Source organism: Lepisma saccharinum, chromosome 2 (assembly GCF_977018435.1).
Source record: "Lepisma saccharinum chromosome 2, izLepSacc3.1, whole genome shotgun sequence".
Classification (NCBI taxonomy): domain Eukaryota; kingdom Metazoa; phylum Arthropoda; class Insecta; order Zygentoma; family Lepismatidae; genus Lepisma; species Lepisma saccharinum.
In genome coordinates, this window is record NC_139230.1 from 158131698 (window position 1) to 158158392 (window position 26695).

At 37.8% G+C, this 26695-nt stretch overlaps 1 protein-coding gene across 1 annotated transcript in view; it reads left to right on the forward strand.

Moving 5' to 3' along the window:
• The window catches only part of LOC145984155 (uncharacterized), a 61455-nt gene that overhangs the window by 18248 nt on the left and 16512 nt on the right, over positions 1-26695 (forward strand). The window lies entirely within an intron of this gene.

The window sequence follows — 26695 nt, forward strand, 5'->3', positions numbered from 1 at the left end:
AAAACTACAGACTCAACCAGGACTTGAACCAGAGTATCTGGCATGCCATTTCTCTATCAATTGAGCAACCAAGCCAATCCTGGTTTGCGTTTTTGCTGTTGCTTCTTTTACATGTGTCAGTGATAACAGCAAAAATATGACGACTTCAACAGTGTCTAGTATCTCTCAATGACTTCAACAGTGTCTAGTATCTCTCGATGACTTCAACAGTGTCTAGTATCTCTCAATGACTTCAACAGTGTCTAGTATCTCTCGGTGACTTCAACAGTGTCTAGTATCTCCCAGTGTGGAGCTGTATATTATCTTGTGATTTGTCACAGACATGAGAGATAGGTTCTACATAGAAATTTAACAAAAAATGCAGGTTTGACCATAACTCAAAGCTGGGTTTGGTATGCCACATTACTTTAGCAATTGAGCTACCTCAGTTCATCCTAGTTCAGCCTCCATTTTTTGCTTAAATTTCTGCAACGTACGTCTCCTGTATGTTCTAAAGCATGAGATTAGAAATCTTGTGTGGATTTTTCATCTATTCCTTACTTGCATTGTTAGAACCTTTAGTGTTATGGCTAGGATGCAGATTTATAGGCACTAAAAACCTCTCAAATAGGCACTTAAAAGGCACCCTAAATTAAAAAAAATACATTAGAATAGGGATTGAACTTGAACTTATTTAAATTTTCCTCTTGCAATTCACAGTTATACTGTATTAGCATTACAGTTTATACATGAAAGTAAGTATGCTAATGATTCACAAACTATTAATACTATTTTGATTGAAATTCACATTTGCGGGGAATCATCAGTAACTCTCACAAGAAGAACTTGTGCTAACATGTGTTGCATGCATAATTGTTAGCAAGTGATGAAAAAAAATTGCACTATGAAAAGAAAATATACATTTTGAAGGATGTTCCAATTAAAATGTCTCTGAAGAAATAAAACTGTGTTACCATTGTACTAATTGCGAACAAATGTTTCACAATCAATTGACAATAGTTTGAAACAAATCCTCATTTGTAGGAAAGCTAGGATAACACAACCTGGTTAATTTGAAGCACCTTTGCATTGTAATCAAGTGGTCCTGGGTTCAATACTCACTGGAGGCACATGGCACAGTGGTTCAGATCTCACATTAAACTGTAGGTCTAGTCTCGATTAGCATTCTGTGTACAAAGTGGATTTGAAACAACAAATCAAACCGTTTAAAACACCTGCATATTTTTTGTATGAGTATATGAGCTATTTATCTGTGTATGTGCATGAAATTTTAGATTAAATTATATTGTTTGACCTAGTGTCAGTGCTTGACGTGAAGAGGGATTCGGGAGGGTGTGATCCCCGCAGCTCTCTCATTGTCACCATGTTAAACCATAAGGGTATTCCCTCAGCTAACTCCAAGGCTCGACCAAACATCTCTCCAGCACTGCTTAATAGTGTAATTCTCTAATGCAACACAAGGCCACTAAACTAAATGTTTCGCGTAAGTTAGCATTATTGTATTCTGAACTGAGGTAATGTAATATCATGGCTCGACATGGTGTGCATTGTTCACTATTTATCATTGTTTCGAATAATGCGAGAGGTAGAAAAACATTTTCAGAGGGGCCACAACCGGGTATCGGACGAGTGTGAAATTACGTCAGTAGCTATAAAACTACATATGTATCTATGTACATTAGAGAATTTTCCATGTGGGAAAGGAATATATATTTGTAAAGCAATTTAACAGTTAAACCTATCTACTTCATACAAGTTTGACAGAAAATTACTGTTCTGTCAAGTAGTATCGTCAATTCGGTGCTAAAACTGGGAGGGGGTGGGGAGGACAGTTTGCTTTTCTTGGTGGAGAAAACTTAGCATTAACGCTCGGCTGGACCTTTATCTCAACAGCTGAAAACGATTTCCACTTTATTTGAAAAAATCTCATAACATTAAATAACTTTGATACTCTGCAAAGCTTTTCTAGAAGGATACACAAGTATATGTAATTTTAAAATGCTGTGGATCTGCGTGTCGTGAAATTATATAGGAAACTCCAATTGTTTTTTCAATGTTTTCCAAGGAAATTACACTATTTTACTGCAAAAGCGGCCATGTGTCACTTGCAGCAGGGAGGGAGGGGATGGGAGGTTTCACCCTGCAACTTGTAACCTTGCTTTTTCATGTTTTTGTATTGCCCAGGCAAAGGGCTTGGGACAGGGAACTGCATTCTTTCAGTGGCTCCTTTCAAAATAGAAGACACAGTGTTGCAATTCAAAGTAGTGAATTGTCGACAATTATTGTAGTTTATACAAATTACGTCAGTTTACGAGTCTGATTTGAAACAAGAAGACTGGTTACTTCTTTCACTTATTCTTTGATTTAAAATCTTCTTCTGTTTATACATGTCTAGTATAAGCATGATAATGGGAATGAATATACCCAGTATTCGAATTGAAGAAAATGTAGAAAAGGAGGGGGGGCAGAGATTCCAATTTTCACATGTGAACTTTTTTCACCTCATACAATTATAATTACTTAGGAAGTCCAAGGCTCACTCAGAATTTTTTCCGAGGGGAGGGTGTCAAATGTACGTATTGATTTATTTCCATTTCTTGAGGCTTAAAATTAATAATGTAATATTTTTATTATAATCATATTTATTTAAGTGATGATAATGATTAAACAACCAGGTATATCACTATGTCAAAATTGGTTATACAAAATTAAAAAATTGAATACATAATTATAAAATAAAACGGTGGATCCTACAATCTTATACATCAACATAAATTCAAATTGTAGGTTTAAACAAGATCAGCTACTAAACCTCTGGCCTTGTTTAGGCATGTGAGAATTGAGATATACTTATGGGAATATCTGGGAATTTTATAAGCTATATTATTCAAAAAGGATTCACTGTCAACTTGGAAAATTAATATCTTCTCTACAAAATTTATCCTTTTCATTTTTCTTCTTTCTTCTAAGGTAAACATATTCAACTGTGTTAACCATTCAGAGTAATGTTGGTCATACTATTTTTTTTTAAACTTTGTGCATAATAACCTGATAAAAAGTTTTTGAACTGATTCAACTTTTTGAAGGTGACTGGTTGCAGTCAGAAACCATAATTCATTATTATTATAATAAAACGTATATAACGTGCTATTTCTAGTTTGAACTGCAACATTGAACACGCACGCACGCAGAGCCATTGTTAGAGAGTTCTACACCTGGGGTGGAAACAAACAGAATTCAGTATCTCCTGCGCTCATCTCAGATTAATTTTCCTTGTAGTTTTAGTTCTTTTAGATTTTTTTTTTTTAAAGCAACACAAATTTGACCAACAACAACATTCTCAATTGACTATTGGTCCAAATAACAGATGGATTTTACGAAAAAATAAAATCTCTACAATTGAGATTTTAATTTGACAACTTATTTATGTCTACTATGTTAAGAGTATACAGGGACAGGGATATTCCCAGAAAGTCGTACTTGCAATCCCATAAAATATGTATTTGGCTGTGTATACTTACTTCTGCCTTGCGCTACATTATGTACAGCTATAATTGACCAATGAAACATGTTGAAAAATATCATTTCAGTAGTAATTAACAATGTTTTATTACTAAATTATGTCTTTTAATGAAAAATATTCTTACTATAATAACTTAATGAACTTGAAAAAGTAAATAGCAATTCGCGTATATGGATTATCGGATTTTTGAATATCTCGATTATCCGAATGTTGGATATTCTGATTATCCATATGATCTAGATATTCAGATATCCTACCATCTGGATATTCAGATATCTGAATTATCCTCATGTTCGGAAATCCGAATTGTCCTCATATTCAGATATCCAGATTATCCATTCCATCCAAAACAGATATTGGATAATTTGATATCCGGATTCCTGTTATTCTCAATTTGTGGCCACCCTTAGTCCCATTCGCCTCGTTAGCTCAGTGCACTTAGTGACAGACTAACAATGAAGATCTGTGTCCTTAAATAATTTCATCCAATCATCATTCAAGAAGATCGTCACAATTGGCCTTAAAATACCTGAAAGCGATGAAAATTGAGTGAAATACAAATAACAGAACACATTTTACCATCCTATGAAATAAATTGGGACTGGAAATATAGTTCAGAGCAGAATTTGAACTACATACTACACAGTGATCTCAGTGGCAATTGAACCCCAGGAGTCTTTCATTACAAGGCAATACCGGGTAGCAGGCCCATAGCGAAAGATAGGCAAGGGGTGCTAAAGGGTGCCATTCAAAGATTTTTTTAAATTTAAAAAAATGTCTGAATATACCACAGAGAAATTTACATTTGGCACAGGTATAATCTGATAACACACTGCTGGAATTTTCTGTTTCCCAAAGAAGTAGTAATAGTACGTATGTTTTTAAAGATGTTCTTCAGACACTGAAACATAAACTGAAATATTCCCAAATTATGCTAAATTGTTTTTTTATCAGAAATGGAAAATAAGAATCTCTAAATATATATATAACCTATATTATTATTTATTTTAATGAGCTTTTTATCTATTTCCTCATTTCAAAATTTGTATTTTGTAAACAGAGGGGGCCAGGAATATTTGCTCTACTAGAACACTTCATACAATTTGAATATTGAAATTGTAGCGTGAAAACATGGACGAGGCACGGTTGGCTGTATAGCTCAAATGTGCAGTGATCCCCCAGTAATATACAAAACAACAATAACTGAGATGTTCATAAGCGTAGAGTGCCAAATTCTCTCTGAGAAGGAGAAACTGCGGGCCAGAGCCACTCAGCTTGCCTCTAGTTCAGTTTTGTGCAAAGTCTCCGCTGAACCTCAGCAAGGCAACCCCTACAATGCTAAAAGCATAGGACGGCTAGCGGAAGCTTGACGCGTACATATGGCAAAAATACATGCAGTCGGATACTCTAGGAAGGTCGTCGCATCAAGACGGACATGCGCAGTTCGTAGTATCACCAGTGAGCTGGAGTGAACCACACTCTTCTCTCTTCCAGTGTTGCATTGTGTGTTTCAATTTGAATTCATTTGGCATTCCCATTTTGTTGACATGTTAGGCTTTTTAGGTTTAGTTGTCTTAGAATATATACACTGCAATTTTTCGGGGCTTTACCGTGCTTGACGAAAAATGTGGTATTTACACTTTATTCAAGCCTAATCTAACAATGAAGGCATTTCGCACTTACGTCAGAAGACAACCAAAAAGTTGTTTGGGTTTTGTGCGATCAGTTATACTCTATGTCTTTTAATGAAAAATATTCTTACTATAATAACTTAATGAACTTGAAAAAGTAAATAGCAATTCGCGTATATGGATTATCGGATTTTTGAATATCTCGATTATCCGAATGTTGCTGTGTGAGAAGTTAACATATTGCATAGAATAGAATAGAATCGCTTTGATTTAGCGATATACTTTCGAATAGTTATATAAGAATTATCTTGTAATCAAGGGGTCTTGGTTTCGATTACTGATACATACTCATTTTAGCAGGCAGAGATTTGTATTTTTAACTGTAGGTTCAGGATCCAGTTCCAATAATATACGTAGTCTATTTGACATTGGTGGGACCAGAAAAGAGTTGGCAAAAGTGGAAGAGGCAAAATTGAGGCGAGAATATTTTCTTAATTCTGAGATACCCCTAAATACAATACCATACGAAAATCTTAAATTAAAATGATCACCCCCTACACACACACTCCTTGGTGCTGTCACTGTTATCTGAACTAAAGCAAATTAACTTTGTCAGTAATCTACCGGCCAAAATTTGAAATTTTCCCAGTACTATCTCCACGAACCAAAGCGTGTAGTGTCTCAAAAGGTTTAGATAAGTCCACTTTGCATAATTTTGGTGAACCCCCAAGAAAATTATGCACGAGCCGCGCCTGCATGAAAGACAGCAGATTAAGTGGTCTGTAATGTTTGGTTTTAGTTTTAAGTTCACTTTATGCACAGATAAGCTAACCGGGACTGAGCCTACAGTTTAAAGTGGGATATGAAACACTATGTGACTTCACCGGGTCTAACCGAGACCTGTTGATTACAAGGCCACAATGTTACCACTGCCCATTGGTGAGGTTTTGGTCTCTGATGTGTATGTCTTGAAAAAGTACAACTGTTCAACAAATTGATAGATGTTTATGGAAAGGAAGCAAGTCGAATCCAGTTTCTATTTAAATAGTGGACTCAAGTCTGAACTTAACAACAATGCTACGATAGGCATTAACCCTCAAAATAGACATTTATAGGCGCTATAAAAATGCATTTTTGAACTAGAAACACCATAAAACAAACTTTAAACATTAAAGCCTACATTTTACTACAAAGGAATAAAATAGGCAAAAATCTGCACCCTAGTTATGGCAATATGAGGAGACAAATGATGCTAAATTTTATTGTCAACTAAAAATCAAATATAGTGGATGAGGTGTGTTGTGTCCTAAAAGTTCCCAGTCAAGTGCATTGTGGTCTTGCCACCGAAGTTCATGGGTTCAAATCGTGCCCAGGGCATCTAATCATCACTGATCCTCATCATTATGATAGCCAAATTGGCAGGGAAGCAATGTAAAAATACAAAAGTTACCATTTTCAGTTGATGATCTTTATATTTTCAGAAGTACATAGACAAATTTTGCAACACACAAACATATTTTTGAATATGCCTATGTTCTGAGAAACTAAATTTAGGAAAATTTATAGAAGGGGGAGAAACAGTACAAATGCATTACAGGTTTATGTACTTTACACACACACACACACACACACACACACACACACATATATATATATATATATATATATATCGACTCGGTTCATGAGAGTTTTTATTTTGTATGTAAGATATTACATGCTTTGCCACATTATGCAATTAAAATCAGAACATTTGAGAAGTTAGCATCTGTATTGATGTTAGAATTGCACCCTTAAGTTATTCTACATAGAGAGAGAGTGTATGCATGTTCATCATTTCATTTGCGGTAGGGCAGGTAGCAGCATATTTCTGAATCCCAATTTCGTTCAACAGTTCTTTCAATGAAACAATGATCTCAGAATTCTCCTATGGGAAATGTCACTCCAAATGCTGATTTTTTTTTCAAATGGACTGAAGTGCATGAAATTGTGCTTCACCCATATAGAAAGTTTTGTCCAGTGAAGTGAAGAAAATATACATTCACAGACTATGCTTTTCTACATCAGTCTTGGGGGGCCTCCCTTATGGCATAGTGGTAACATCGTTACTTTGTAATCAAGGGGTCCAGGGTTCAATACCCAGTGGGGACACATAGTGGTTCAGATCCCACTTTGAACTGTAGGTCCAGTTCCGATTAGCCTTTCTGTGCATGAAAGGGTCTTCAAAACAAACTCAAACAAGTATATCAGTCTTAACTCTTGTACTATTATGAATTGATCACATTTATAAATACAACTTTAAGGTACTCAATAAAGTTCAGATTTTGACCCCTGCAAAGAAAGGTGAGAACATCAAGTAAGGTGTCGACGCCAAGGGTCCCAGGTTCGAATCCCGCTTGGGTTTGGTTGTTCGTGAATGTCCATTCATCAATTTCATCACTCATCCCCATCTTCGCGAATTAGCCAAGAGGCACAAAACACGAAGTACGAGGGTGGTTTGAAAAGTTCTCGGAATCACCACCAGATGTCAGTGCTAGGACAATGAGGTTCCCGCATAGTAATAGGCCATCCTTTATTAATAAATACGTGGCGTGTCAGTGTTCTGGGTAGAGATCTGTGGTGCAGACGTCACTTTGTAGTTGTTCCCGTGCAGTGCTTTGTGAAGATGAAAAAATTCGAGATTCGAGCGGTGATTAAGTACTTCGTAAAGAAAGGTACGAAAGCAATGGAAATTCATGCCGATTTTCTGAACACACTGGGGGACTCTGCTCCTTCATATTCAACTGTTGCAAAGTGGACAAATGAGTTTAAATTTGGTCGGGACAGCTTAGAAGATGATCCACGTAGTGGTCACCCAAAATGTGCTACTACCCCAGAAATTATTGAAAAAGTGCATAAATTGGTCATGGATGATCGCCGACTGAAAGTGCGTGAAATTGCTGAAGCTATAGGAATGTCATCCGAACGGGCGTATCACATTTTAACAGTTGAATTGGATATGAGAAAATCATCTGCAAGATGGGTGCCGCGACTTTTAACACAGGACCATAAACGCATCAGAGTGGACATTTCCGAACAATGTTTGACTCGTTTTAAGAGAAACCAAACAGATTTTTTTGCGCCGGATTGTGACGACAGATGAAACGTGGGTCCACTACTATACCCAGAGACAAAACAACAGTCAAAGCAGTGGAAACATGTTGATTCACCACCACCAAAGAAAGCAAAGGCAATACGGTCGGCCGGAAAGGTAATGGCGTCAGTGTTTTGGGATGCGAAAGGGATTCTGTTGATCGATTATCTTCCCACTAGTCAAACAATTACGGGACAATACTACGCTAATCTCCTCGACCAACGAAAGCATAAGATACGGGAAAAGAGACCAGGTTTGGCAAGAAAGAAAATCATCTTGTATCAGGACAATGCGCGCCCTCACACAAGTGTCGTTGCCATGGCAAAAATTCATGAACTTGGTTACGAATTGTTGCCACATCCGCCTTATTCGCCTGATTTGGCTCCCTCAGACTTCCATTTTTTCCCCAAACTCAAAAGTTTCCTCGGTGGACGGAGATTCTCTTCAAAGGAAGAACTAATAGCCGAAGTTGGCACGTATTTCACAGGCCTGGAGGAATCTAATTTTCGAGATGGGATCAAGGCATTGGAACATCGCTGGACCAAGTGCATTAGTGTACAGGGAGACTACATTGAAAAATAAAAAAAATCACTGTTGTAAGTCGTTTCTTTCTATTCCATTCCGAGAACTTTTCAAACCACCCTCGTAAAATAAACTAAATAAATCAATCAATCAAATAAGGTTACATGGAAAATCGGAAATACGTTTCCAATAGCAGCAATAACCTGTCTCCTTCATTTGTGCAGACCATGGATCCCATGGTGATAAAACTCGGCAGAACGCAAACCAAGGAAGTAGTCCAGTGCATGGTTCACCTCACCAAGGGTTCAGAATCCACTGTGCAATGCAGGGAACATGGAAGTTGCATTACACGGTGTACACTTTTAGAAGGAACATGAGTTTATCCAATACGCTGCCAGTGCTATTACGCTGTTGCCAAACTAACTGCTAGCAGAAGCAGAAGGCAGAGAATTTGCTGTGTCCACAGGGTGGCGACAGACCTGGAAAACCGGGAAAAGTCAGGGAATTTGAGATGTCAAAAATAGTCAGGGAAATGTCAGGGAATTTCGTCTTCATTGACTTTTTTTTATTTAATTTAAAGATATCGTTATGGAACTCTGCACGGGAACAGAAAATTGTTATAACTCGGGCACTATGGGAGCAATCTACTTCGGATAAGTTTTGTTTTGCAGCTAAAACATCATTGCATGCAACCGTGTACAATTCAGAACGCCGGACCGAGGAAGGGGGTTTGGGGGCGCGAACCCCACATTTCAATAGAAAGAAACAAAAATCTGAAGTTTGCCCCCTCTTCTCCCACTATTTTGGGAAGAAGGCACGAACTTTAGTATTATTTTCAAATAATGGACATTTCTCAAGAGAATGAAACATGTTTCATGTTCTTGGGTGCCATACAAGTAGAATAATAAGTCAAAATGTGATTTTTTATTTTTACGAAAAATATGTAACTTTCTTTTTTGGAGGAAAATTGTTATAACTCGGGCACTATGGGAGCAATCTACTTCAGATAAATTTTGTTTTTCAGATAAAACATCATAGCATGCAAACAAATACAATTCAGAACGCCGGAACGAGGAAGGGCGTTTGGGGGAACCGGACCCCCGAATTTCAATGAAAAAGACATAAAAATCTGAAGTTTGCCCCTTCTTCTCCCGCTATTTTGGGGATAAGGCGCAAACCTTAGTATTCTCTTCAAAGAATGGACGTTTCCAAAGAGAATGAAATATGTTTCACGTTCTTGGGTGCCATAAGCCAAAATGTGAAACACTGTTTTTTTTTACTAAAAATAGGTAATTTGCATATTGCTCAGAAAATTGTTATAACTCGGGCACTATGCGAGCAATCTACTTCGGATAAGTTTTAATTTGCAGCTAAAACATCAGAGCATGCAACCGTGTACAACTTAGAACGCTGAACCGAGGAAAGGGGGTTTGGGGGCGCAGCCCCCGAATTTCAATGAAGAAACCATAAGAATCTGGAGTTTGCCCCCTCTTCCCCGCTATTTTGGAAGAAGGCGCGAACTTTAGTCTTCTTTTCAAAGAATGGACATTTCTGAAGAGAACGTAATATGTTTCATGTTCTTGGGTGCCATACACGTTGAATAATAAGCCAAAATATGATTATTTTTTTTTACAAAAAATAGGTAATTTGCATTTTTGGAGGAAAATTGTTATAACTCGGGCATTATAGGAGCAATCTACTTCGGATAAGTTTTGTTTTGCAGCTAAAACATCATTGCATGCAACCGTGTACAATTCAGAACGCCGGACCGAGGAAGGGGGTTTGGGGGCGCGAACCCCACATTTCAATAGAAAGAAACAAAAATCTGAAGTTTGCCCCCTCTTCTCCCACTATTTTGGGAAGAAGGCACGAACTTTAGTATTATTTTCAAATAATGGACATTTCTCAAGAGAATGAAACATGTTTCATGTTCTTGGGTGCCATACAAGTAGAATAATAAGTCAAAATGTGATTTTTTATTTTTACGAAAAATATGTAACTTTCTTTTTTGGAGGAAAATTGTTATAACTCGGGCACTATGGGAGCAATCTACTTCAGATAAATTTTGTTTTTCAGATAAAACATCATAGCATGCAACCAAATACAATTCAGAACGCCGGAACGAGGAAGGGGGTTTGGGGGAACCGGACCCCCGAATTTCAATGAAAAAGACAAAAATCTGAAGTTTGCCCCTTCTTCTCCCGCTATTTTGGGGATAAGGCGCAAACCTTAGTATTCTCTTCAAAGAATGGACGTTTCCAAAGAGAATGAAATATGTTTCACGTTCTTGGGTGCCATAAGCCAAAATGTGAAACACTGTTGTTTTTTTACTAAAAATAGGTAATTTGCATATTGCTCAGAAAATTGTTATAACTCGGGCATTATTCAAGCAATCTACTTCGGATAAGTTTTAATTTGCAGCTAAAACATCATTGCATGCAACCGTGTACAATTTAGAACGCTGAACCGAGGAAAGGCGGTTTGGGGGCGCAGCCCCCGAATTTCAATGAAGAAACCATAAGAATCTGGAGTTTGCCCCCTCTTCCCCGCTATTTTGGAAGAAGGCGCGAACTTTAGTGTTCTTTTCAAAGAATGGACATTTCTGAAGATAACGTAATATGTTTCATGTTCTTGGGTGCCATACAAGTAGAATAATAAGTCAAAATGTGATTTTTTATTTTTACGAAAAATATGTAACTTTCTTTTTTGGAGGAAAATTGTTATAACTCGGGCACTATGGGAGCAATCTACTTCAGATAAATTTTGTTTTTCAGATAAAACATCATAGCATGCAACCAAATACAATTCAGAACGCCGGAACGAGGAAGGGGGTTTGGGGGAACCGGACCCCCGAATTTCAATGAAAAAGACATAAAAATCTGAAGTTTGCCCCTTCTTCCGCTATTTTGGGGATAAGGCGCAAACCTTAGTATTCTCTTCAAAGAATGGACGTTTCCAAAGAGAATGAAATATGTTTCACGTTCTTGGGTGCCATAAGCCAAAATGTGAAACACTGTTTTTTTTTTACTAAAAATAGGTAATTTGCATATTGCTCAGAAAATTGTTATAACTCGGGCACTATGCGAGCAATCTACTTCGGATAAGTTTTAATTTGCAGCTAAAACATCAGAGCATGCAACCGTGTACAACTTAGAACGCTGAACCGAGGAAAGGGGGTTTGGGGGCGCAGCCCCCGAATTTCAATGAAGAAACCATAAGAATCTGGAGTTTGCCCCCTCTTCCCCGCTATTTTGGAAGAAGGCGCGAACTTTAGTGTTCTTTTCAAAGAATGGACATTTCTGAAGAGAACGTAATATGTTTCATGTTCTTGGGTGCCATACACGTTGAATAATAAGCCAAAATGTGATTTTTTTTTTTTTACAAAAAATAGGTAATTTGCATTTTTGGAGGAAAATTGTTATAACTCGGGCACTATAGGAGCAATCTACTTCGGATAATTTTTGTTTTGCAGCTAAATCATCATAGCATGCAACCGTGTATAATTCAGAATGCCGAACCGAGGAAGGCGGGTTTGGGGCCGCGACCACCGAATTTCCTTAAAAAAAAAAAATCTCGACTTTGCCCCCTCTTCTGCCGCTATTTTGGGGAGAAGGCGCAAACCTTATTATTCTCTTCAAAGAAATGACGTTTCCAAAGAGATTGAAACATATTTCATGTTCCTGGGTGCCATACAAGTTGAATAATGAGCCAAAATGTGGAACTCTGTTCGGAAATGTGGCATGGATATGTTGCAGAGAAGAGGGAGGTTGGTCATCAATATGAATTTCCCAGGCTTGCTCCAGACCTGTGTCAGAGTTTCCACCCAACCATAAGTGTATGAAGGTCCAAAAAGCACATTCATTTCGTAATCAGCACCATGATACCATATGGTATCATCGGGCGAGTACGACCTTACACTGATGATACCATATGGTATCATCGGCGGAGTAAATGTTAAGCCTCTAAATATTACGTGGAAAAAGCATTGAATTATCATTTTTTTTTCTTGTCCTTTTGGGAGTAGCAAGGGGACTTGTCAACAGATGGAGGGGATAAGAGCGGGTGGCGCCGTTTTTTGTCGAATATCGCTACCCGACAAAGTACCTCACTACAACATGCGACAGAAATTGCATGGATGCAACATCCAACAAAAATCGAATGCATAAACAAGAAGAGCTTTAGACTGCAAATATGCTGCTGGAATTTTATTACTCTTCTGGCTCACTTCACCTTATTTAATGTAGCAGTGCTTACGAAGGTTTTCTTTCATCATCCTGACGTATTACTGGTTTCGCACAAGTTATCATACGTTTACAATGACATCGCACTATTCTTAGATATCAAGAAGAATCCAACCAAATGGGATATATATTGAATACTATCACGAAAAAGTGAAACATAAATCTGCATTGGTGAACGTTATAAAAATTGGCAAGTGCTTGCTCCCAACCTCAAATTTACTGCAACACTAGTATTGCAATGAAATTAACACCACTCTCTGTCCTGTCTGTTTAAACTCATGAGAGATGGTCTTAAATCTCTCGCTGAGTAAGGTTAATGTCCAATATTATGAAATAAAATACTAATAATAAATACGTAAATATGTTAATATCATATTTACTCAAATCATTCAATCATAAAAGCAAATCACTTTCTTCAAGAATTGACTTTTCTCTGCCAGTCCTGCTAAATTTTCACTTTCCATCTACTGATTTATACGAGGGGTGGCCAGAAAGTAATTTCCAATTAGTAGGGACATTGATTTTTTGCAAATGCCAAAACCGTGAAAATGGTCATTTCTGCGAAGCTATGTTTAGGAATGTGCAGTGATGTCTGGACACATTTTTCGCCCGTTCGAAATATTGAAATTTGGCATAAAATGCGAATTGTTGGCGTTTTTAGCGATTTTTTAAAAGAAATGTTCTAAAACAAACATGTTTGTTTACATAGAACATGCAAGTTTTCCAACATTTTACTCAAGAGTAAACTATAGAGTTATACGTACATGGAATAATTCTGACAGCCACATTAAATCATGTATTTCCCACGATTTTTTCAACTTCTATCAAAACCATTTACATCACAGAGCAAAGTGGCAGGGTTCTAACAGGAGATCGAGTGCGTATCTACCGTCATATGGGAGCCACATCTTCGTATTTGTCGCACGAGATATGTTTTGAATTACCAAGCTAAGTGCGCACCATCGGCATTTGTCGAGCGAGTAATAATGGAACTCAGTCATTAGGGCGTCTGACTACTATGCGAGAGACCCAGGGTCGATCTCCTGCGGGGGAGAACCGGGATGTTTTCCACCTATTCAAACTGCTCCGGCCTCCACCCAGCATCATATGAAGCTGGTACCTTGAGTTAACTTTGAGGAATAAAGGTAGCATGGAGCGTGGTGCTGATCACATCACCCCTATACACCTTCATGGAAAAGTGCAGGGGAGCACTTTACTTTTACTTCCTCAAAAATCTGTTCCAACATATCAAACTGTCACGAAAATACGTAGACCATGTGACCTACAATTTAAAATAATAGTTTAAAAGCACAATGGAGTATTACGTTTCGGTATATTTGGCAGATAAATGTTCTAAAACAAAAACGCGAATTTTGGGAAACGTAACACTAACAAGTCAAAAAAAGATAATGCCAATTTTTGGTGCCATAATATATCGGTATCTGTCAGGTGTGATTGATTGGTTTTTATTTTTTTGGGTGATTATGGTCATTATGCACCCTTCAGAATATACGGGGAAAATTCCATTATCTGATCCTTACCTTAAAATTAAAAAAGGGGTATGGAAAATAACTTTCCCAAAAAAAAAAAAAAAATCAAATTATCAAACTCTCACAAAGAGGCGTAAGCCATGTGACTTACAATTTGAAACAGTAGTTTAAAAACACCATGAAGGTATAATTTCAGATATTTGCCAGATAATGCACTAAAATGAAAATGTGAATTTTGGGAAAAATAACACCGAATTGTAAAAAATAAAAAATACACCAATTTGAAAAAACAATAACAAAAAAATCAAGGTCCCTACCGATTAGGCATAAATAAAACAAGAATATCAGTTGTAATTTATTACATTAGTAACAGTGTGTCCTAACCTAATTTTCGGCATAATCACCACCATTGTTCTGGCATTTGTCGTAGCATGGCACTAAATTTTGTATGCCCATGGTATATGTGTCTGACAGCAAAGACTGGAACTATCTCTACCGCAGTGTAGCTGTCAAATCCTGGCCCTGCCAGAAACCTCTTCAGTTAAACAAAGAGATGAAAGTCGGTACATTCAAGGCCAGGGCTGTACAGGGAGTGGTCTAAGATCTCTCACCTGAAGTGATGCAAAGGGCCCATGTGTACTCAGCTGTATGGGGTTGTGCACATTCCATTGGCCTTCCGTGAATTGTCTGCATCATCGTCTGACCATACTATCACTCACGACGTCCGGTCTGCACACCTCACACGATTGCTGGTGGCTCTGTGCCAAATTCTGAGCGTGTTACATGCCACTTCTTCCTGCCTGCATGTGTGTGTGTCCCTCTCCGACCACTAGTGCTGCGTATAGGCACGATTGGAGCTTTTTTCAGGATACCCCTCGTATATGAACTTCAGAAGCTTTTATTATTAGTGTTTTCCTGTTTTAATGTGTGGTTAGCTAAATCAGGTACCTATACAATGCAATTCTATAAATTCCTTGCGTTAAATTTATAATACATTCATACCCTTTTCGCCAGCATTAATGGTATAACTCCATGTTGTCAGTTTCACAGTACTTCACTTGGATATACTGTACTTAAGCAGATAGCCCATTGATAATGTAAGGAAATATGACACTTTATTTTGTTCGATTCAATTGTTTCACTTATATGCAAGAGTTGTTTGCTTTACAGAGAAGAGAGAAGTAACTTTATGCATTGAAAACTGAGTCCGCACTCATGGTTCTTGAAAGCAGAGGGTTCCAAACCTCAGTGGAAATATCAACATATAATACCGAGAATTTATTAGGAGACTGATAAATTACAAATTGTATTTCTTAATCATTCACTCTTCAATCGTATCTCATTTAGTCGTAATTTTAAAAATAATCAAGTATTTTATTTTAAACTTACTATTTTGCACTTTGAATTCAAATCATAGAGAATAGAGAAATTAAGTCAATTTCATAGAAGATAATATTGGTACTTATCAAATCCATACCTGGATCTGTATGAGTTTATTTCCATTTGCAAAAACATCGAATTAGTTTAGTTTGTAATTGTCAGGGGAAAATGTAAATTTTGTCCTGGAAAACCTGGAAAAGTCAGGGAATTTTATTTTTGCTTGTTTGTAGCCACCCTGGTCCAATATTGAACTACTTTTTTTTTTCATACACAGTATATATGAGTACAGTGAAATAATATAGTGAATATTTCTACACAGGATTATAATATCATATCACTGCAGCTGCTGCAGTACAGCATATAAAAACTCAAACTGACTCAGACTTGCTATGTTGGAGAACACCCATGACAATGAAGAGTCATTGTGTATATTGAAATGAATTTTATCAATACACAATAACTCACTCGGCTTTGTCAACATGGTGGCAAAAAAAAACTACTGTAGGAAAATGAAAGGGTCCTTGTGTGTGTGTGTGTTGAAACATGTTGTTTCCCAAGGTTTCTTCAAGAAACAATAACTCTGGCTGTAGGCGACTGAAATTTATGGGACTTGGACAGTCAGGTTCAAAATATCTTGTCCCATCTTGTGATGAACCTTAAAGTGGCAAGTTTTATACTTGTGCACAAGAAAATACAGAACACAGCATTTAGCCTGCGCACCGCAGTTTCCTAACTGTACAATGTTGCACTCCTGCCATAGGCTGGTCGCCACGGACACGCTCTGCATAGCCCTGCCCGATAGCACTTCTAAAACCCTATGCCGTATAGTGTTTCCCAACCATGTCAGATAATGGTATCACGGGTGACCTTAGCAACATGAGACCTAGCATTGTCTTGAAGCACAATAACACCCCTGTGATTCACAAACTTTGGCTCCACAGATTTCAGTTTTTCATGCACAAGTTTCAGTTGGTGCAAGTACACAGGTGCATTGATGGTCTGGCCTGGTTGCAGTAGTTTGCGATGCATGATACCCCGAGCAGGCCACCAGATGCAGAGCATATCCTTTTGTTGATGCAGTGGTGGCTTTGGTTGTTTGGGAGGGGGGTGCCAACCAATGATGATGGCACAATGAACTATCATAAAGAAGAACCCACTTCTAACTGCACATCAGCACTCAGTTCAGAAACAGATCCTTCTCCTGACGAAACACCAAAGAAACCCAGGCATTAGCTCTTGTTGCTTTCTGAGCCTCAATGAACTCATGTGGTACCCATAGTCTCACTTTATGCCATTTTTCCAAGCTGATGAAAGTGTTTGTGAATGGTTTCTGTGCTGCAGTTGAATGCTTCTCCCCATGCCTGACATGTTTGGCCATTATCAGCCACAGTGGCTACCCAGGGGTGATTCCTCCATGTAGGAAGTGAGCTTCCTACAGTTCATTTGTACTTATTTCCAGTTCTCCACTTTTTAGGAGTTTAATGCATGTTATAAAATTATGAGCGCAATGTACATACCTATAATTGCCTAGGTTAGCTACTGTCAAGAGTTGACTGCTCTTGCTCACTCCAGCAGCAGCCCAAAGACGATGGTCACAGGCTTTTCTGTTGCTTGCTGAGGAACATTGGCAGTCATCCTACAGACAGATGGGTGAGGAGTGGAAGGGAGAGTAAAGAGAGGGGGGTTGCAAAGATCGGCAAGGGCCGAGGAACCAGCAAGTTTTTCTTCAATCAGTGATGCCAACCCCAGCAAAGTGGTACTAAACCAAGCACAGTTTGATCTTTGTTGGCACTTAGCACCCTGCTTTTGGCATAATGGTAAAATCTAACATGATCTGCAAACACCAGTCCCTGGGAGAGGGAAATCGAATTCAAAGGAATATGTTTTCAGGAAATGGAAATAAAATTATGTCTAAATCTCATTTCTACTTCACCAGCGGACATGTTTCAAATGAAAGGGAGTATGCCGATCCAGCAGCAAGCTTTTCTACAATCTTGCCATGATCCATCCTCTATCTTTTCTTCATCCTCACCGATTTAGTTGATCAGAAGATTTTATGGTAGGAAATCCGTAGAAAATTGGGAGTGAATAATTTTCTCAAACATTTTAAAGTTCCTATGTTGAACCCATGTCGTTTGTTGCACGATTTTAATCAATTTGGGGGGGAAATTTACACTATTACATAACTGTTATAAATAAGTATTGCAAGTTCAAAACTCTAGAAAACAATTATCTGAAAAATATAAATAATAATAAATCCTAGCTCCTAGCACAATTTAGAAGCATTTAGCATAATTTCGAAGTTTAAGCAGTACTTTTTTATTATCGTCAATCCACATGATGGCAGGGAGGGGGAAGAAAATTGAAATTCTTGCAAAATCTGAAATATCGTCAATGTCATTTTGATCGGTTTTTATAGGTTCACGTTTAAATATTTCATAGTTCAAAGTGAGGAGCAATGGCCCCTTGCCATACCTAGAGCATTTGCCTGCAGCTTGCATTCTAAATACAATGGATAGTACAAGCAATACGTATGAATTGAATGCATTTTTCAAACCTTCCTCGGTTTACCATAACCTCTTTCTACACTCCGAAAAAGTCATGAGTCACCAGTGTGGCCATCTTTAGTGCCTCATTTTCTATGGCTTGTGCATCCTGGAGAGATTCATTGCTTTTCTTAAATTTGTTAAACCACCACTGTACTGTCCACTCATTTACCAAATGCCTGGCATTACTTTCCCGTTTTGCTAGCGTTTGTTCAAAAGTTTACCCCCCTCCAAAAAAAAGAGAGAGAGAAAAAAGAAAGGAAGAAATAAAGAAGGAAATAAATAAATAAAGTCTTAAAGCATACAGACATGTATAATGCTGTTTGGGGTTTCCATCTTTGACCGGCTCTCACTGACGTTCATGTTGAACTCTGACGACCACAACCAGCAGACTACTCACTAACACATGACCTTCCTCTCGCCTGTCTCACCTAGGAACAAAAGGTGTAGGGCGTTCATGCAGTGCTACCCCATGGAAATCATACAGAATTTTATTGGGTATCTTTACTCCAAGGTTCTTGTGTGTTAATTGGCATGAAGTTTCCATTAGTTATGGCACATCTCACCAGGGTTTTTGAGTGATCTTCTTATTAACTGAGATATCCACAACAAAATATTGCATCACTATCTGTGCATTGAAAATTGTGTAATATAATAATAGTAACGTCATGTAACTTCCAATTCTTCTGTTGCATGATCATTTTTAATTTTTCTTGACTAATTAACAAGAACACATTCAGTTTGCACTACGCTAATAAAAAAAAGTGCTCCCCTGTGCTTTGCACTATGCCATAAAGGCATATAGAGGGTGTGGAGTTAGGGCCCCACTCTTTCTTGATCATGGCCGAAGGTGAGGGTGATGTGATCAGCACCATGCCCCTGGCTGCCTTTAACCCCCAGAGTTCCTCCAGGTACCCACTTTATATGGTGGATGCAGGAGCTGCTTAAACATGTGCATAAAATCCCCCCGGCAGATCGAACCCAGGTCTCTCGCATGGTAGTCAGATGCTCGAACAACTGAGCTACCGACAGCGGCTCTATGCTAATAGATAAACATAAGTTTAGAAACAAAAATATGTAAACCAGGGCTGAGATGATACCACTTCAAACCAATACTCATTCTGATACTCTTTACCAATTCCCACAGATACCAATACTGATGCTTGAAAATTGAAACAATTAAAAGTTGTTCAAAATATTGATTAATATTGATGAATGGGTATTCCACTCCGATTATAAACAACAATTTACCAGAGTTTTGCTTTAAAATATTAAAAAAATACATCAGAATACACATAAAAATACCTGTTATGTGATCACAGAATGCAGTTTTTCACATAATATTGGTACAAAATCAAATTTTGCATAACTTCCAGGATAATTAGACTCCTTGGAAGTGTCATGTGGCATTTTTGCTGACTCTGTGAATGATCAAAACACCTGAAGAGTATCGGTATTGTTATTGGTAAATAAAATCTAACTGAACCACTGGTATCAGCCAGTAGTGATACCTCAGCATCGGTATCGGCTCAGCCCTAGTATAAACATGAATTTGTTTTTCTAGCTTCTTCAGTGCAATATTTACCATCAGAAACATTCCCAAAGTTTTATGTATGAATGAACTTAATTCTGTCCTTCGTTGTTTTACTGTCAAAAACAAGCTGTTCATAAGAGTTTTTGGATTTCTATTATGAAGACCATTTTTCTTGAACTCAAAAGCTGCCAGGTGGTGTAATTGCATTTCTAGGTATTTTTTATACCACTGACTTCATTGATGAAATCTTCAGAAGGGTAAGATGTTCAAGGGGGTTGCATGTGATGCTTTGCCTTCCTTTTTGCATGTCAGCATAGCATCCCTTCTGAAAACCTTTTAATTTGTTCTTATAATGTTAAAAATGCATGACTTCATGCTCCTTCAACTATATTTTTTTTTATTTTCACAGTATCTTTTTGCTTTTAAAGTGCAAAAAGTGTTGAAATTTACCAAAAAACTACAGAAATTGCACAAATATCAAATTCATGTTATTTTGCAATTTTGTAACCTTCAAAAACATTATTAGGACATATTGTTGCACATATGTAAACAGTTTCTTTCTAGATTTAAGATGTTTCAAATGTTATGTTTTTTAATAAACTAGGTCTCAGTTTTGACCCTTCCTTCCTTCTTGACTGGCCATTTGCTTCCTGTTTCCTTTAATCTCTCTCCTATCACACTTTTTTCCATGCTGCCTTGAGAGCAGATTGATATTGCTGGAACTTTATAAAGGGGTCAAACATATGACATTTTTTCCCGACCCTAGGTTGAAACAAGTACAGAAATACAGAATATGAATGGTAAACTCAAAATGGCATGTACCTTGATTAGGGAGTTCATCGTCGATATAAAACAGTATCTCTGAAGGTGGTTAATATATGGCTTGTTATATTCTGCTTCTATTGACAATTTACAATTGATCCACAGGATTCACAATTATCATAACTATCTCTGTGGGCCTACCTTGAACTTAAGATATTCCTAGCAGAACTAGGAAGAAACATTCTAGTGCTTCTCCTTATGCTACATCATCTTTCTCTTTAGCCCGCTAGGCATTATGATGCTTTCTCGGAATAATTCATATGTGCAAAAATATTTTTTCATGGAAAACTGGAAATTTCAACAAGGGTTGCCTTACACCAAATGCTACATTTTTATCTCAATCAGTCAGTTTAGTCGGCCATTAAGGATCTAAACACCAAAGATTTGAGAGAGAAACTCTGCCCATTGACCAGTGATTGCTTTTGCTCACAAAGATCTTCCTTGTCCTCATAAAATTAGGTCTGATTTGCTGTCTCAGTTACATAAAACTGATGCTTTTGTAGGAGCTCAGTTGTCAGTGGAAGTTCCTCCTCACAGACCTGGAATTTTCCATTGCAAGGAACCTTATTTTCTTCTTCTTTTTCATGAGAGAGGGGGAGTTTAGTATAGGGAAATCTAACACTCAGCAATGCACAACAATCAAATAAGAACATACATGTATAATGGTGTTCACATATAATAACATGTTAATTAATTCTTATACCTAATTGCTAGTTGGTCTTAATTAAATGCAATAAAAACAGTAAAGGAGTTGAGGAAGACATAGTGTGTAGAGAGTACATACAAGGCTAGCCAGAGCTGTGTGAAGACACCAGTGGGAACAACAGAGTGGTTCAGTATAAGTAATGGACTAAAACAGAGAAATGCTCTTTCCCCACTGCTCTTCATAATTACAATGGATGCAATTAATGAAGAGGTGGGGAAGAAGATAGGAGAGGAAGAGATGAAGGCCCTGTTGTTTGCTGATGAATTACATTAGTAATATGGGGAAACGGGGAAGAAGTAGTACAGAGACAGCTTGATAGTTGGAATGAGGAAATCAGAGGAGCAGGAATGAAATTCAGTGCAGAAAAGCGAGAGGTGCTAATAACAACAAGAAACAGGGCCAGAAATGAACCAAGAGTAAAGATGAACAGGGAAGCGTTGGGGGTAATGGAGAGCTTCAAAGATCTAGGAAGCATAATTGAGAGAAGTGGAAGAATAGATGAGGACGGTAAAGAGAAGAGGACAAATGGGTGGTGGAATATATCAAAGTATTCGAAGATTAATATGGAACAGGGATGTACCCATGAAAAGCAAGAAGGTAATATATAACGCATACTATGTGGCAATAATTACTTATGGAGCAGAGACTTGGACAACGACAGAGAGACAAAAGAAAATGTATGGTTGAGTGGAAGAAAAGGCTTTGTACGGCCTTAACTCCGCCATTTAAAACAAGGCATTAATAAATAAATAAATAAATTAAATTTTTAAGAAGTATATTTTGGAAGACTAGAAGGGATAGAATAAGGAATGAGGATATCCGACAGACAGTGTGGGTGGTGAAGCTTCAGGACAGGATAGATCAGGCACAAGTGAGATGGTTGGACCACATGAAGAGGATGGATGCAGAAAGACTACCAGTAAGAGCTTACAATGCACAATTAGTGGTAATAAGGCCAAACTGGAGACCAAGATGTTGGTGGAAAGAGCAGATGGTGGAGAGTGTTAGGAGGACAAGATTGGAACACCGTGGAAAAAGAGGAGTTGTTGAAGACTTGGAAAAATGGAGAGGCTTGACTTCTATGCCGACCCAGCCAGAGGCACAAAATGGTGAAGGATGATGATGAAAAGCAGTAAAGATCAATCAATTGGGAGACACTGCATGTCTGCACTATACAAACATAAAACAATATTATACAGGGTGGATATAAAGTCTCTATACATTTTAGTGATATCGGGACAAAATACATTTATTTTGCATGTTATGTGAAGCAATGCTAACCGTAGAAGAAAGAACAGCCATTGTTTGTGTTCATCTGCATGGAATGACATATGAACAGGTGCAGACAGACTTCACCTGGAAATTCAGAAAACCAGGTCTCACAAGAACCTGGCCAACAAATTCAAGTGAACCGGTAGTGTTGTGGATGAAGAACATCCTGGGAGGCTCAGTATCCATAATCCCATCAGCTACTATAGCATGGTGGATTGGGGGATACCAATCTCCCTAATATGCATCAACAGGATGGGGCACCACCCCTCTTTGTCTTCATCATTCATGATCACCTAAACGAAGTTTTCACCAGTAGATGGATTGGTTGTACATCGCAACAGGGAGTTGCACCCTCCCCCTTGACCTGATCTCCTTCGACTTTTTCATTTCTGGGTTTATCAAGTCTAAGGTGTATGTGGTGAAGATCCACAGTGTTGGCCAGCTGAAATAACGAATTATGGCTGCAGTTCTTGAGATTACACCAGCTATGTTGGAGAATGTGTTTCGGGCTGTGGTCTAAGTAAATGCATCAACAATGAATGTTTTATTCTGAAAAAGTCGCAAATTATATGGATTGCTGTGATCTGTACCTAGACTTGAGGGGTGGTCACATTGAGTTATACTGATTTTATGTCCTACTGTGATGTATGTTTCAGTACATATTGTATTTTGTCCATTAAATCCTGTTCATGCAGAAATGTATAGTGACTTTATAACCACCCTGTACTTTCTTGACATGTAAGGGCAGTAAAAAAAGAAGATGAGCTTCTTCAACATGATGACTGTGCATACTAATGGTCTGCAGTGGTCTGTACCCCTCCTTTTGCAGGTAAAAGCATGGGTCCTTATTCAGGGTGGCAACAGACCTGGAAAACAGGGAAAAGTCAGGGAATTTGAGAGGTCAAAAAAAAAGGTCAGGGAATTTTGTCTTTATTGACATTTCTTTTATTTGATGCGATGGAATGAATGTGCCAGGCATTTGCTTTGAAAGATGTCGTTATGGAGTGCTGCATGGGAACAAAAAATCTTGTTGCTAAATATCGGCCTCAACTGTTAGGCCCCTTTTATGCACAACACAATCACAGTGCCAGAACAGAAACCAGTTGTAGGAGGTGGGGAGGGAGAGAGAAATTTCCAGAGGGGCAGAAATATTTCATAAGCCTCTAAATATCACCTGGAAAATGCATTAAATTATCATTTTTCTTGTCTGTATGGAAGTAGTAAGGGGGCAGAACAGCCAACAGATGGAGGGGAGGGGCATTACCACTGTGGCATTGTTCGATAGTTGTTGGACATCGTAGCATGGCATTTTGTTGGACATTCAACAAATTGGGATGTTGAATAATGTCACAAAATAGTAAAACAGAAATCTGCATTGGTAAACATCATATAAATTTGACAAGTGCATGATGCTCCCACCTTCAACTTTTCTGCAACACTCGTTTTGGTCCTGTTTAACTCGTGGAATGTCCAATGTTATGAAAAAAATATAATAATAAATACATAAATATTTTAATATCATAATTACTCGAAACATTCAATCTGAAAAGCATTTCTTTTTCTTCAGTAATTGACTTTTATCGACCAGATCTGATCAATTTTGACTTTTCGTCTACTGATTTATATGAGGGGCATCCAGAAAGTAAGTTCCAATTAGTAGGGACCTTGATTTTTCACAAACGCAATAATAGTGAAAAATGTCAATTGCTGCGAGATAGTGTTTATGAATGTGCAGTGATGTGTGGACACATTTTTCACCCGTTTGAAATAATGAGAATTTGGCATACTAAAATGTGAATTATTGGCATTTTTTGCGAATTTTAAAAATGTGCTTAAACAACGAAAAATACCTCGAAATTCAACATTCTTGTTTTTTTTTCGACTTAAGGAAATAAAATGTGCCATATTTGTGTATCTAGAACACACAAGTTTTCCAACATTTTATCCAAGAGAAAACTATAACGCATGTTGTACGTGGAATAATTCCGACAGCCACGTTCAATCAAATATTTCCCAGGATTTTCTCAATTTCTATCAGAACAATTCACACCACAGAGCAAAGTGGCAGGGTTCACACAGAAGCTGCAACATCAGTATTTGTCACACGAGAAGTGTTTTGAATCACCGAGCTAAGTGGTGCGATTTTGGTGGAGATTGAGTGCTCACCTACGCCACACGGGAGTCGTAACTTCAGCATTTGTCGAGCAAAAAATAATGGAAAATAACTTCCACAAACATCGGTTCCAACATATCAAACTGTCATGAAAATACATACACCACTTGACCTACAATTTAAATCAGTAGTTTAAAAGCACAATGGAAGTATGAGTTTTGGTAGATTTGGCAGAAAAATGTTCTAAAATAAAAACTTGAATTTTGGGAAAAAAGATAATGCCAATTTTTGGTGCCAAAAGACATTTATATCGGTATCTGTCACATGAGATTGATTGATTGATTTAAAATTTTTGGCTGCATTTTTGCACCCTTCAGTATATATGGGGAAAATAACTTTCAATGTATCAAACTCTCTCAACAGTCGTAGTCCATGTGACCTACAATTTAAAGCAATAGTATAAAAACACCATGAAGGTATAATTTTAGGTATATTCACCACAAAATGCGCTAAAATGAAAATGTGAATTTTGGGAAAAATAATACTGAATAGTAAAAATAAATAAAATAAAAAAAGAATAACACCAATTTGGAAGAAAAATAATAAAAAATCAAGGTCCCTACCAATTAGGCATACATAAAACAAGACTGTCAGTAGTAATTAAAAGCATTAGTTACAGTGAATCCTAATCTAATTTTTGGCATATCACCACTGGTGTTCTGGCATGACAATAAATTTTGTGTTCCCATGGCATATGTGTGTGACAGGAAAGACTGGAACTATCTGTACTGCAGTGTAGCTGTCAAAGCCTTGTCCTGCCAGAAATCTCTTCATCTGAACAAAGAGATTAAGCCTCGGCTGCATGTTGAAAGGAATCACGATTTCGAGAATGTCATTAGTCCCTTTCCTAACAATAGTACGAAGAAGTGCGAGGGAGGCATTGACATCGCTGTCTACGAATTTCCCTCTGTCCCTATCAGACTTTTCCCATCTTCGCTGCCGACTTTCTGCAACTGGTCTCACTTATCGCACTAAATTCAAACCCCTTCTTGGTCTAGCTCCGTATTTCGTGTTACGAGGCCAGGTCAAATGTTTTTGTTGTTAGAGTGTACTTATGCTGAGAGATTTAAACTAACAAGTCTCCCTAACTACAAAAGCATTCCGCGCTTTCGTCAGAAGATGAAATACGGTGTGTGACCAAGATGGTGTTCGAATTTGGTGTGTTGAACCATACCCTTCCAGCAAATTGGCCCCACGACTACAGCACCTTGTACCGCAGGTTTAACGATCTGGTAGCGAAGGGAAGGAAAGGAAGAGGAGGGGGTAGTGAGGATTGAATGGTCGTGGTCACAGATGTGCCTGAAGTATATTTTCTTCGACGTTCTCGAGAAAGTTTTTCCAACTTGTTTTAGGTTTGAAGTTCCCAGGTGTAACTTGGTGAGGACAAGGGGTTGGGGGATAAATTGCACCCCAAATTTTCAGTCTATTAAAAGTTTAAAATTTACAAGTTAAGGATATTTTTGATAATCTCCTGCGATGTAAGGAGCAATGAAAAAAAACAAGAGCTTTCATAATTTATTAAATGTAACAGTTATTTAGTTAAATAGCTCTGGATGTTTTTTTTTTTTTTCAATGAGATGGACAACTTTTTGATTCTCTTCCCCCTCCAACTTAAGTCCCAAGTTCGATTATGCCCCCCTCCCAAAACATTGGTCCCAACTATCCTCGTTCAAAACGATACCCACTTTGTGAATCAGTTCACGATTATTCGTATTTTTGTATCTA